Below are 13,140 nucleotides of genomic sequence, written 5' to 3' on the forward strand. Positions count from 1 at the left end.
AAGGCTACAGAGTTGAAAGGTGAAGTTTCTGAAGCATTACGTGACATTCAGATTACTGATTCAAGATTCACTATTGGAGGTAATATTATAATGAACTTTGATGATGAGAATATGAGGAATGAGGCAGCCCAAAAATTGCAATCTGTGGAGAAAGTCAGTACTGAAAGTGTGGGAAAACTGAGGCCAAAGATCATGATTTGTAATGTGCACAAGGAGGAGACTGGGGATAAGATAATTGAGACACTGCTTAAAAGAAATGAGTTCCTACACTCGATTCCACAAGTTGAGGAGAAAATTGAGAAAATTTTTAGTAAGCCTGCTGCCGGTGGCACAGCGCATTATATCCTGAAATGTGATCCAACTGTTAGAGAGCTAATGTACAAGCACCATGATAGAATAAAACTTGAATGGGGGGTGTATACTGTGAGAGACAGATACCATGCAATAATATGTTATCATTGTCAGAGATATGGTCATATTGAGGCCAAATGCACTGCCAAGGCCAATGGTGAGAACCCAGTATGTTATAAATGTGCAGGAAAACATAAAGCCAAAGACTGCCCCGGGACTGAGAGCAAATATATAAATTGTGTGAGGTACAAGAAGCCTGAAGTCAATCACTCGGCGAATAACCAGTGTTGTGTAGTTTTTCAGACTGAAAATGAGAGAATTCGTAACATAACGGATCATGGCTACGAGTTCCTCAGATACAAAGACAAAATGTGGTCTGCTAAATGTTCAGTCTGTGGGAAATAAAACTCTAGATATCCGTGATCTCATCAAAGAAAAGGATTTTGACATTTTAGCGGTAACTGAAACATGGCTAAATGACTACGACGTCGCCAAGATTCGTACGTGAGATGACGCCAGGGTTGGAGTAATTGTAATTGTAATTTAATTAGAATGTAATTAATTACATTAAAGTATGTAATTGTAATTGGATGTAGAACTTAATGAAGTAATTGTAATTATAATTAATTACATTATAAAGTAATTGTAATTTAATTGTAATTGCGAAAAAAGTAAGTCATACTAAAATTCTGATAATCCTTGTTTTTACTGCTATGGTGGCAAATATGTAAATACTGTATATGATGAAGTATGGCAACCCTTACTGGACAACCTACGTATTATACGAGAATCAGACGCGTCCACTTTTCCCTGTTTGGTGGACTGGGACATATTTCATTGCTTCCTAGACCGTCATACGGCAAAGTCCTCCTCTTGACTTTCTATTGTAAAGGTAAGAAAGACATTGTATAGTAATATGTTCCCTGATGAATGATGATGATGACAGGGGCGTCATTTCAGATTTTTCTTGGGGGGGGCAGAGACAGTTTGGTGAGCAAAGAGCTTCATCATAATAATAATTAAAAAAAAAAAAATATATATATATATATATATATATATATATATATATATATATATATATATATATATATATATATATATATATATATATATAACTAAATCCAGCTGCTGTTACTTCTTGAGGCTTCGCTGGTAGGGGGGGCAAACTGAGGCTTGGGGGGGGCAACTTGAGTCTTGGGGGGGGGCACAGCCCCCCCCCACACCCCCAAATGACGCCCCTGGATGATGACTGTAGTAGCTGAGATGGTGATGATAGTTCATTGGATGATGTCATGATGAAATAATGTAATAGTGATTAGTGGTGATGGTGACCAATGTCATAGAAATAGGCTAATTTGTTGGAAAGTTAATCGCTGTAGGTGTAGGCTTGTGCTGATAGGAAAGTAGTAGTCTAGTAGTACAGTAAAGTGGTGGTAATGATGGTGAAAGTAATAGCAAGATGGTAATGTTAAAAAAAATAATGATGACGATCATATAGCAGTAACAGGGAAATAATTATGAAAAAAATTGATGATGCTGAATTGGTGATCTGGTGATGCTGGTGATAGTAATATTAATAATAATGGTGACAAGTATTATGACTGTGATAGTAGAAGGCATATTTTATTGATAGTGGTGAGTAGTAGGATATGATACTACCATACTACATACTATCTTTCTTTGTCTATCTGCCCCTCTCTTTGTCTGTCTGTCTGTCTGTCATTCTGTCTCCTACCTACCCCGTCATTTCTTCGACGATCTCTCTGTCTGTCTGTCTGTCTCTGTGTGTGTCATTATGTCCCTCCCTCTCTTCTCCTTTCGACCCACACCCTCTCTTCATCCTTTGCCCTCACCCTATTCCCTCTCTCCATTTCCCTTCCCGCCCATCCTGTTTATCTGTCTGTATGTATAGCACCACTCCCCCAGTCCCCACCACCTACTGTATCGCACCCCTTCTCCTCCCCTCTGCCTACCCGTTTAGCCTACATCCACCTCTCTCTCTCTCTCTCTCTCTCTATCTCTCTCTCTCTCTCTCTCTCTCTTTTCAATAAATGACAACAGCACGATGCTAGTGTTTTCCTAAGTGTGTTCCTAAAAAGGTAAAATTATGTTTTATTACCTTCAAAGTCGGCGCGGTGCTCGACGGGCCATACACAGAATAAGAATGAGAGAGGGAATGAAAATGGCAGAATGGGAGAGAGGGAATAAGAATGAGATTGAGAGAAAATGAAAATGAGGGAGAATGAAATGAGGAAGAATGATAATGAGAATGAGAAACAGAGAGACTGAGAGAGAATGAGAATGAGATTGAGAGAATGTGAGAAAAAGAATGTCAGAAAGAATGAGAGAATGTTGGAGAGAGAGAGAGAATCAAATGAAAGAAAGAATGAGATGGCAAGCTTCAAAGAGAAAGTAAAGAGATGAAGATGGAGAGATTAATAAACAAATTAGAGAAATAACACATGAAACAAAACAGTGAGATAAAGATAGGAAAAGAGTAACTGAAGAAAAGAAGGGAACCATGAAAAAAATTAAAGAAACACAGACAAATATACTCTCTCTCTCTCTCTCTTCGGTATATTATAAGCAATGAGTTCCATCATTACGTGTCCGTGGTGCAGTGGTTAGCGTGGTCTGGGTTTGAACCCCGGCCCGGGCAGTCGGCGTGCAGTCCACCCAGCTGTTCATCCTTCCTTTCGGGCTGGTTGATAAATGGGTACCTGGGGACACCTGGGAAAGGCACGCTGGGGTAACCCTGGTGACACACTGGCCCTGCGTCCCGGGGTGATGGGGATGGCTGAGTGTTGTTGAAGAACAGGGGAAAGATGTCTGGAGAAATTGAGTTTTTGAGGCACTGAAGGTCACCAAGTTCCCTGTGCCCCATTAAGAAGTGACGGCAAGGCCAGAGGCTAGGTGTTCCGCAGCGTCCAGCCCTGAGCTGTGTAATTCCCCCCTATGCGTCTGCACAAGGTAAACCTGCCATGGGCGGCAGGCTTACCTTAGGCAGATGCATCGAGGAAAACAGCTGTTTGGTCAGGCCTGTCGGCAGAACCAGGATGGGCTACCAAACGCTGCCCCCCACCACATACATTACTTTGGTTGAGTTTATGAAAAGGTCCATGTTTTTAGTCCACAATGTATTTATCTGTGAAGCACAACAAGAACGGTGTATACAAGCCACGAACGAGACGAGTGACAAACGTGTGGATGTCGCGGCTGCCAGCTTGTAACTGACCACTGGCCACTGCTGGGTGCTGGCAGAGAGAAGTGCAAGCTATACAGAATTGTACTGTCACGTGATTCTTGAGTCATATGGAAAGTTCCGTGCATAACACTTACAGCAGCACAACACAACACCTCAGGGGAAGTGGATCTTCATGTGCCGAGCAATATCCTGCTTGGTCTTGAAATGTTTCTTACAAACATCACACTTGAACTCTCTCAGGCCAGAGTGTCTGAAGATGTGCTTGTCCAACACAGACATAGAAATGAACCTCTTGCCACACTCTTGGCATTCATGAGGTCTTTCACCAGTGTGTATAAAAGTGTGTGTTCAGGTCACTCTTGGCTCTGAACTTTTTGCCACACTCACGGCATTCATGAGGTCTTTCATCAGTGTGTGTAAGGGTGTGTCTGTTGAGGTTACTCTTATCACTGAACTTTTTGCCACACTCACGGCATTCATGAGGTCTTTCACCAGTGTGTCTAAGGGTGTGTATGTTGAGGTTACTCTTATCACTGAACTTTTTGCCACACTCACGGCATTCATGAGGTCTTTCACCAGTGTGTGTAAGGGCGTGTTTCTTGAGGTCACTCTTCCTGCTGATCTTTTTGCCACACTCTTGGCATTCATGAGGTCTTTCACCAGTGTGTGTAAGGGTGTGTCTGTTGAGGTGACTCTTCTGATTGAACTTTTTGCCACACTCACGGCATTCATGAGGTCTTTCACCAGTGTGTGTAAGGGTGTGTTTCTTGAGGTCACTCTTCGTACTGAACTTTTTGCCACACTCACGGCATTCATGAGGTCTTTCACCAGTGTGTGTAAGGGTGTGTGTGTTGAGGTTACTCTTCTGACTGAACTTTTTGTCACACTCACGGCATTCATGAGGTCTTTCACCAGTGTGTGTAAGGGTGTGTGTGTTGAGGTTACTCTTCTGACTGAACTTTTTGTCACACTCACGGCATTCATGAGGTCTTTCACCAGTGTGTGTCAGGGTGTGTGTTGAGGTCCCTCTTCTTACTGAACTTTTTGCCACACTCACGGCATTCATGAGGTCTTCCTCCAGAGTGTGTGGGTGTACTTGGTGAGGTCACCCTTCCCAGGGAGTCTTTTCCCACACTCTTGGCACTCATGGTTTCCTTCACCAGTGTGTGCAAGGCTGTGTCTAGTGGACCTGCTCTCAGTCTCAAGTCTTCTTGCACTCAAACTTTTCCTTTCCTTTATGGCTGGAGATGCCAGCAGCAAGGTGGTGGTGGTGGTGGTGGTGGGGAGGCTCTCCTGATCACCCCTGATCCTCACACCACAGAAAGTCTGCTCCTGCTGGTCCCGGGCACTCAGGCTGGTGCCCTGCCTTGTAGCCTCCACTGCAACAGAGATCAGCGGCAGCAAAGACGCAGGGAGCGCTGAGCACAACACCGCCTCAGACTCTCACTTCTGCACAGCACTGGCGGGGCTGTGGGGACAAAGATCACATCCTCATACAAACATGATTCAAAATAAAAAAAGCAGCTGCAAATTCCTAGAATGTATAACAAAGCATATCAGCTACAAGTTGTCAACCACAATATTGTGAAAACTATACCAAATAAACTGGGTCAAAATAGACCCAGAGTAATGAATTAACTGCCTTCAACATTTTGGAGGCACCGTGTAGCAGGCAGCTGAAAAGCACCTTGTAAAGACCTTCAGGAAAAGGGAAACTGAAAACCAAGAAGGGGCAGAACCACACCAGAGAATAGACGCCATAAAAAGGACATCAGGGAGAGAATACAATTGAAAAGTGCACAGAGCAGTGCTCTTCAAACTGGCGTGCCACCCTCAGGTGGGCGAGATTAACCAAGGGATGGACGTCTGTCTTGGCGGGACAAGTGGGTGGACGAGACCATGCCAGCGTGTCGGAATACATGGATACATGAAATGCATGAAATGAACATGATCCAAACACCTCATACTGACCCCCTGAACACACCCAGGTACTGTTCCTTTCCTTCGCAGCAGTGGTTGCCAACACACCCAGTCACTGTTCCTTTCCTTCACAGCAGTGGTTGCTAACACACCCAGTCACTGTTCCTTTCCTTCACAGCAGTGGTTGCCAACACACCCAGTCACATGCAGGTGTATAGATTCCCCCGTCAGGAAATCATCAGGCTCTGTGATGAGTTGCACCCCCACCTGGAAAGGAGAACCAGGAGGGCACATGCACTCCCAACACACACCCAGGTTCTGGCTACACTAAGGTTTTGTGAGTGGCAGCTTTCAAGGTGTTATTGGAAACGGTGTTGGAAATGACCAATCAAGGGCCATTGATAAAGTAACTCAGGTACTTTGTGAAAAGGCCAGTCATGAGATAAAGATGTCAACCACAACAATAGTTATTAATAGAATTTTTAAGATAGTTTTCATGCATTTCAAAATGATAAATAGTGGATTAATGAATTTTCAACTTCACAGGAGACAGTGCGTATCCTATGGAGCCATTCCTGATGACCCCAGTTGCACGCCCGACAACGCCTGGGGAGGAATGATACAACAAGTCATCACATGACAAGATGCGTTGTCGAACGGACCTTTGGGATCCTCAAGTCAAGGTGCACGTGCCTACATAAGTCAGGAGGAAGTTTGCAGCATGACCCCAAGAAGACTATGAAGATTGCGACTTCTTGTATGCTCCTGCACAACTACTGAGTGGATCGCTGCAGAAGAAGTACCAGTTCAGCCTGTGAGAAACAGCAGACTGATTCCTGGTCAAGTTGTCAGGCAGGAAATTATTAGAAACTTCCTTTCCTGAGTATAGGTAGGCATATATGTAGACCTTGCAGTTAGTAATAGATTACTTTCAAATGTAAATGTGCAGAACTCACAGTCGGAGGCATAAGAACAAAACAAGAAATCATAATGGCCACATGTTCAGCATTCTTGATCACAATTTTATGGCGATTATTATTAATATTTAATTAATATCAGCTTACACCTGCAGATTGCGTATGGTGCACCGGTGGCCGAGTGGTCAGTGTGTGTACGTGGTGATCCAGAGGACTCGACTCCCACCGCAAGACACTGAGAGTTTTCAACCATTGACAAGTGGCAGAGGGTTACCAACATGCTGCCCAGCAGATCTTCAGTCAACCCTAACTTCAGCGTCTTTGATCAAGAGGGGCACCACCTCCACACCACACATTCTTATCACCTAGTTTGGTACCCTACTTGTCCATCTCACATGCCCCATGTATCTCAGCATTCTGCACTCTTGGCTCCATGTCATCCTCTCCAACTTGTTGTTTCATATAGCATAACCGGCCTCACATACATAGAAGTGATCAATATACCTAGGCTATAATATTATATTTAACCCGTAAGCTGCGGGACTGAGATTCTGAGTGCGTCGCCTAGTGCGGCTATATCAGCGAGAGATTGACCTTCAATAAATGATATCTAAGTTACATAAACGTGTCATAAATATTACAATACACATATCTGTAGCTCGAAATGTGTTGTATCCTGCATATTTCTTAGATTTTTCTATCACAAAAATGTTTTTCTGGCAGTATCTGAAGCCGCGGCGGAAACTTTTTGGCGCCTGTTTGAAAAGCCCGCTTCCAGAAGGCTTACAGCAGCTTACCGCTCAGCCGCCCAGAAGTCGTACAGCAGTTTGCGGGTTAACCATAATATGAAGGCGGAAAAACTTAAAAGTAAAGAAAAGTGGTAAAGGTAGGGAAAAGGCATATTATACATACGTGCGCTGTGTTGGTGTCGGCGGCGGCGGGGAGGTGAGTAGTGTTGCCAACGATCCGGTTAGGGGTGGTACGCTAGGTTAGCGATGGTACGTTTAGTTAGCCATTAGCCCACGCATGTGAGACCAGGTCCACCACGCGTGGTTATTTTTTTTTTAGAACACGCACCTTTACCGAAAGGGTTTTGTGAAGGTTTGAGCCGGGTATAGTATTAGGTAAAGGTGCGTGTTCTAAAAAAAAAAAAATAACCTCGCGTGGTGGACCTGGTTTCACATGCGTGGGCTAATCGATAGCTAAACGTACCATCGCTAACCGGATCGTTGGCAACACTGCCACCGCTGCCGTATGTATAATATGCCTTTTCACTACCTTTACCACTTTTTCTTTACTTTTAAGTTTTTCAGCCTTCATATTATGGTTAAGGGACATGTATTTCGTCCCTTAAGTATAATATGGAGGCGTAATATCGTAGTTTGGAGGCGTGAAGTGAATCTCCACTATTACCAGGGAGGGAAGTGAATCAAGTGTAATTGTTAGTGTTGGTGTGTTGTGGTGACAAGTGAGTGTGTATTTGTTTTTTGAATGAGTCTATTGTACCGCAGTCTAAAATCTGTTGAGGGAGGCTGTTCCAGTCACGTATGGTGCGTGGAAAGTATGAGTGCTTGTATGCGTCAGTGTTAGTGTGATATGTTTGGTATTTATGGATGTGTGTGTTTCGAGTACGTCGACTGTTTGCGTTGCGTAAGTATGTATGTGGATCAATGTCAATGTGAGTGTTTGTGATCTTGTACATAAGTGTAAGTCTGTGTGCTTGTCTGCGTATGTGAAGAGGGTCCATGTTTACCTGTTGTTTGATCCGTGTTGTGATTCCAGGCGTTGGAGTGTAACTGTTTGTAATGAACCTTGCCGCCTTGGTGTTGATTTGTTCTAACCTGTCAATGTTTCTGTGTGTGTAAGGATCCCACACCGGGGAGCAGTATTCCAGTGTTGGTCTCACAAGTGTGTCATAAGCGATGTGTTTAATGTCAGGAATAAGGTTTTCTGTTATCGTGCCCAGGTATGGTAAACACACACACACACACACACACACACACACACACACACACACACACACACACTCACCTCGCCCCGGGCACGGAGTCTTGGGGTCACCACTGGACGGAGGCTGCTGTGTGGAGTGCTGACTGTGACGGCGGCACCAGCACCAGCAGGGGTCACCAGCAGCACCAACAGCACCAGCAGGGGTCACCAGCAGCAGCAGCAGGAGTCAGCAGGGGCAGCAGCAGAAACAGAGTCAGCAGCAGCGAGTTTGCTCTTGCTCTTGCTGTACAGTGACCCGTTGGACATGGGATGGAGCACGTTTAGGGAAAGACTAGTAAAGGCAACCTTGAGATATAAAGTGAGACTGGAACAAATGGAGGATGCAAGATTAGCAAGGAAAGTATACTTGTGGAGTATAAGAGATGGCAAATGGGCGAATAAATGTGGGCGAATGATAGACAAGAATGTTATGCTAAGTAGGTGGGTGTACCGACCCTTTGAAGATAGACAGAATGTGTTTGAATGGAGAATAACAAACAGAAATGGAGAGGGGTTTGAGTGGGATGTAAGAAAGTGGAAGAATGTGATAGATATGGCAGTTAAAGATGAGGGATTGAGCAAGTGGAAGAATGAGATGGAAAGAAAGGAAACTCTCGACTGGTATAGGGAGAAAGAGGCCCCAAAGTGTGAGGTGTGGTATGATGGAAGCCTGGGAGGTGATCTTCTTTTCCGTGCTAGAGCGCAGTGTCTGGATGCGAATGCAAGGAACTATAGATGGTCTGAGTCCCGCAGCAAAGTGTGCCAGATGTGTGACAGGGGTGTGGACGAGACTGTGCAGAATGTAGTGCTGGAATGCAAGAAGTATGACAGGGAGAGAACGAAGATGATGCATGTGTTTTTGAGCGAGATGGGACGTGATGTAAACGGGAGGACTGGAAGGGAGTGGATGGTGCTGCTGCTGGGACTCAGTGGAGAGACGAGTGGACGAGTGATTGAGGCAGTGAAAGAGTTCTTGGAGGGCATGTGGCGTGCAAGATGTAGGGAATGATATCTTGCCCCGAGAACATTGACTTCCCGCATGTTTTGTTTTCTTTTCACAGGAGCTGCCGCTATAAAGGCCTGGCTGGGGAGAAATCCCGAGCCACCTGTGACATCAAGATCAAGATCAAGATCAAGGAGAGTCAGCCTTCATATCGGCACAACCTGGAAAAATACAACAAAACAAGCAGTATCCATTACTAATCATCCTATTCCCTATTTCCTGCATACCACAGAAAACTCTTCATGATTTCTATAATTCTCTCATTTGCTTCAGCACTGTCCCAGCAGCAGCAGCATCCATTCCCTCTCTGTTCCTGCAATCCTCCCATTCACCTCCCAGCCCATCAGTGCCACCCTCATCATCTCCGTCCCTTCTCTCCGGCACCTCCCACACACCAGCATCCATTCCCTCTCTGTTCTTGCAATCCTCCCATTCACCTCCCAGCCCATCAGTGCCACCCTCATCATCTCCGTCCCTTCTCTCCGGCACCTCCCACACACCAGCATCCATTCCCTCTCTGTTCCTGCAATCCTCCCATTCACCTCCCAGCCCATCAGTGCCACCCTCATCATCTCCAGTACCTCCCACACACCAGCATCCATTCCCTCCCCGTTCCTGCAATCCTTCCATTCACCTCCCAGCCCATCAGTGCCACCCTCACCATCTCCGGCACCTCCCACACGCCAGCATCCATTCCCTCTCTGTTCTTGCAATCCTTCCATTCACCTCCCAGCCCATCAGTGCCACCCTCATCATCTCCAGTACCTCCCACACACCAGCATCCATTCCCTCTCTGTTCCTGCAATCCTCCCATTCACCTCCCAGCCCATCAGTGCCACCCTCATCATCTCCGGCACCTCCCACACGCCAGCATCCATTCCCTCTCTGTTCTTGCAATCCTTCCATTCACCTCCCAGCCCATCAGTGCCACCCTCATCATCTCCGGCACCTCCCACACGCCAGCATCCATTCCCTCTCTGTTCTTGCAATCCTTCCATTCACCTCCCAGCCCATCAGTGTCACCCTCATCATCTCCGTCCTTTCTCTCCGGTACCTCCCACACACCGCATCACATGAGCCACAGTTTCATCCACACCCCTGTCAGTCACACATCTGACACACTTTGCTGCGGGACTCAGACCACCTGTAATTTCTTGCATTCACATTCATACACTGCGCTCGAGCTTGGCAGAGAAGATCACCACCCAGGCTTCCATCATGCAGCTGACACACTGCGGGGCTTCCTTTTCCCTGTACCACTCCAAAGTACTCTTTCGCTCCATCGCATGCTTCCACCTCCTCAGACCGTCACCTTTCACTGCACTGTCTATCTCTCTCTTCCACTTTCTCACATCCCATTCTAGACCCTCACTGTTCCTGTCAGTCACCTTCCATTCAAAGAAACGCCTCCCTTCCTCTCTGCTCACCCACCTGACTCGCATACCACTGCCACCAACCATTCTCATGCAGTTCTTAATCCATTTGCTCTCATGCACACTCCACAAGCTAGTAAACCTTCCGTGCCAATCTCGCGTCATCCATGCGTTCTAATCTGACTTTATATCTAAGGGTAGCCTTCCTAAATCTCCCTAAAGGTACTCCACCCCATATCACCCCTCAATGCTTCCACCGCTGCATACCTTGGTGCATTCAAAGCTAGCCTACCGATCCTATTTTGCCCTACTTCCAATTTATCCATTTCCGACTCACTCCATGTAATCACCTCCATCCCATACATCACACTCGGCACTGCTGCACTCTTCCACACCTCTCTCAGCACATCGTACTTACATGCATTCGCCAGGGCTATCGGCCTATAATTCTTCACCTCTTTCTTACTCTTATGTCCTCCCTTGTGTGTCAGGGTCACTCTGCATTCGTTCCATTCCCGAGGCACTCTCTCATTCTCCCATTCACAGTTGAACAGCTCAGTCATCCTGTCTATCACCACCTCACCTCCATTCTTATACAATTCAAACGGGATCTCATCCAGCCCTGCTGCCTTGCAATTCTTCTGCTTCTTCAAACATACCTCGACTTCTTCTCTGCTAATTCTCTCATTCAGGTCATCCGCATCCTTCCTCTGAAGTGTTACACATCCCTCTCTCACCTCAAAAACTTCACCCACCCCTCCAATCTCTTCCCAGAAACCCGTTTTCTAATACATTTTATATGGAGAGAGTGAACCAGATGACCATTACGCAGTCATGACGTCATTGATGACGTTTCAGTGAGCTATCCTTGTAGTCTATATTTTTTGGCGTTCCTGTCTCTCACAGCTGCTGCATTCTACAGTTAGATGTTCCGCCGTTTCTCTCTCTCTCGTGTCCTGCAGCCACAGCTCTGTTTCCCGCGTCCCTGTTCCTGCCATTCGCCTCCAGGGTTCCCGTTCTTGCTTTAAACAACAGCTTGGTGCTCCCCCAGTCTCCTACATGCCAGTCCACACGTTGTTGTGAAGGACATCTTATTTTCTTGTCTCCACGCAAAGGATATGGTAAGGATATATGGAGAGAGAGAGAGAGAGAGAGCACACACACACACACACACACACACACACACACACACAGAATCCTTAGGTCCTAACGCAATACACACACGCACGCACCCACCCACACACACACACACACACACACACACACACACACACACAGAATCCTTAGGTCCTTAGTTCCCACTCCCAACGCACTACACACACGCACGCACCCACCCACACACACACACACACACACACACACTTCTGTCCAAGACACAGGTTGTACGTCACAGCAGTCTGCGGAAAGGCGGGGGCAGCTGCCATCACACTTTTCATCATGCCGAAGAAATAAATACTGGTGGAGACGTCACACACACACACACACACACACACACACACACACACACACACACACATGGCGGGACACACAGACATACGTGCTGAGTGGTGTAGAGGTGTTTTTATTCTTCATTGTTGTTATTTGACATCCTTACGTCCTTACCGGCTACGTCACCTAAGACTTACGCTGTATACTTTGTAAACGGCGGAACGTGAGGAACGGGGCGGGGATAGGAAGAACGAAAGGAATACATGGCGAGGGTGGCGTGTGTGTGTGTGTGTGTGTGTGTGTGTGTGTGTGTGTGTGTGTGTGTGTGTGTGTGTGTGTGTGTGTGTGTGTGTGTGTGTGTGTGTGTGTGTGTGTGTGTGTGTGTGTGTGTGTGTGTGTGTGTGTGTGTGTGTGTGTGTGTGTGTGTGTGTGTTTGACTTCCATACATAATACATATATCCAAGCAAAGATTACTATTATTATTATTATTATTATTATTATTATTATTATTATTATTATTATTATTATTATTATTATTATTATTATTATTATTATAAGAGGAAATTTAGCATTACTATTATCACTATCATTATAATTAGTATTAAAATTATTAATTTTATTTATTTTAACCATCCATGTGTGTGTGTGTGTGTGTGTGTGTGTGTGTGTGTGTGTGTGTGTGTGTGTGTGTGTGTGTGTACATGAACACCACCACCATCACCATCACTAAAAAAAAAAATCAAATAAAAACAATACGACAAAATAAAGATGAAAAATAATAAAAAAAAATTCACACTCGAAATATGAGGCGCCATGTTGATGACGTCACAATGTAAACAAACCCCCACATAAACAAAACAAACGAACGAACGTACAAACACAACCGGAATGGAGTGAAATGAGAATCTTTGCACAATAATAATAATAATAATAATAATAGTAACAATAATAATA

At 45.3% G+C, this 13,140-nt stretch overlaps 1 long non-coding RNA gene across 1 annotated transcript; it reads left to right on the top strand.

Annotated features, from left to right (window-relative positions):
• The first annotated feature begins 3,724 nt into the window (after positions 1-3,724).
• On the top strand, positions 3,725-4,418 carry LOC126992681 (uncharacterized). The gene is made up of 3 exons (XR_007746896.1): positions 3,725-3,873; positions 4,040-4,207; positions 4,292-4,418. It is a non-coding gene; the product is annotated as an uncharacterized LOC126992681 (long non-coding RNA).
• The last annotated feature ends 8,722 nt before the right edge of the window (positions 4,419-13,140 follow it).

This window comes from Eriocheir sinensis, unplaced genomic scaffold (genome assembly GCF_024679095.1).
Source record: "Eriocheir sinensis breed Jianghai 21 unplaced genomic scaffold, ASM2467909v1 Scaffold5, whole genome shotgun sequence".
In the NCBI taxonomy this organism is placed as follows: domain Eukaryota; kingdom Metazoa; phylum Arthropoda; class Malacostraca; order Decapoda; family Varunidae; genus Eriocheir; species Eriocheir sinensis.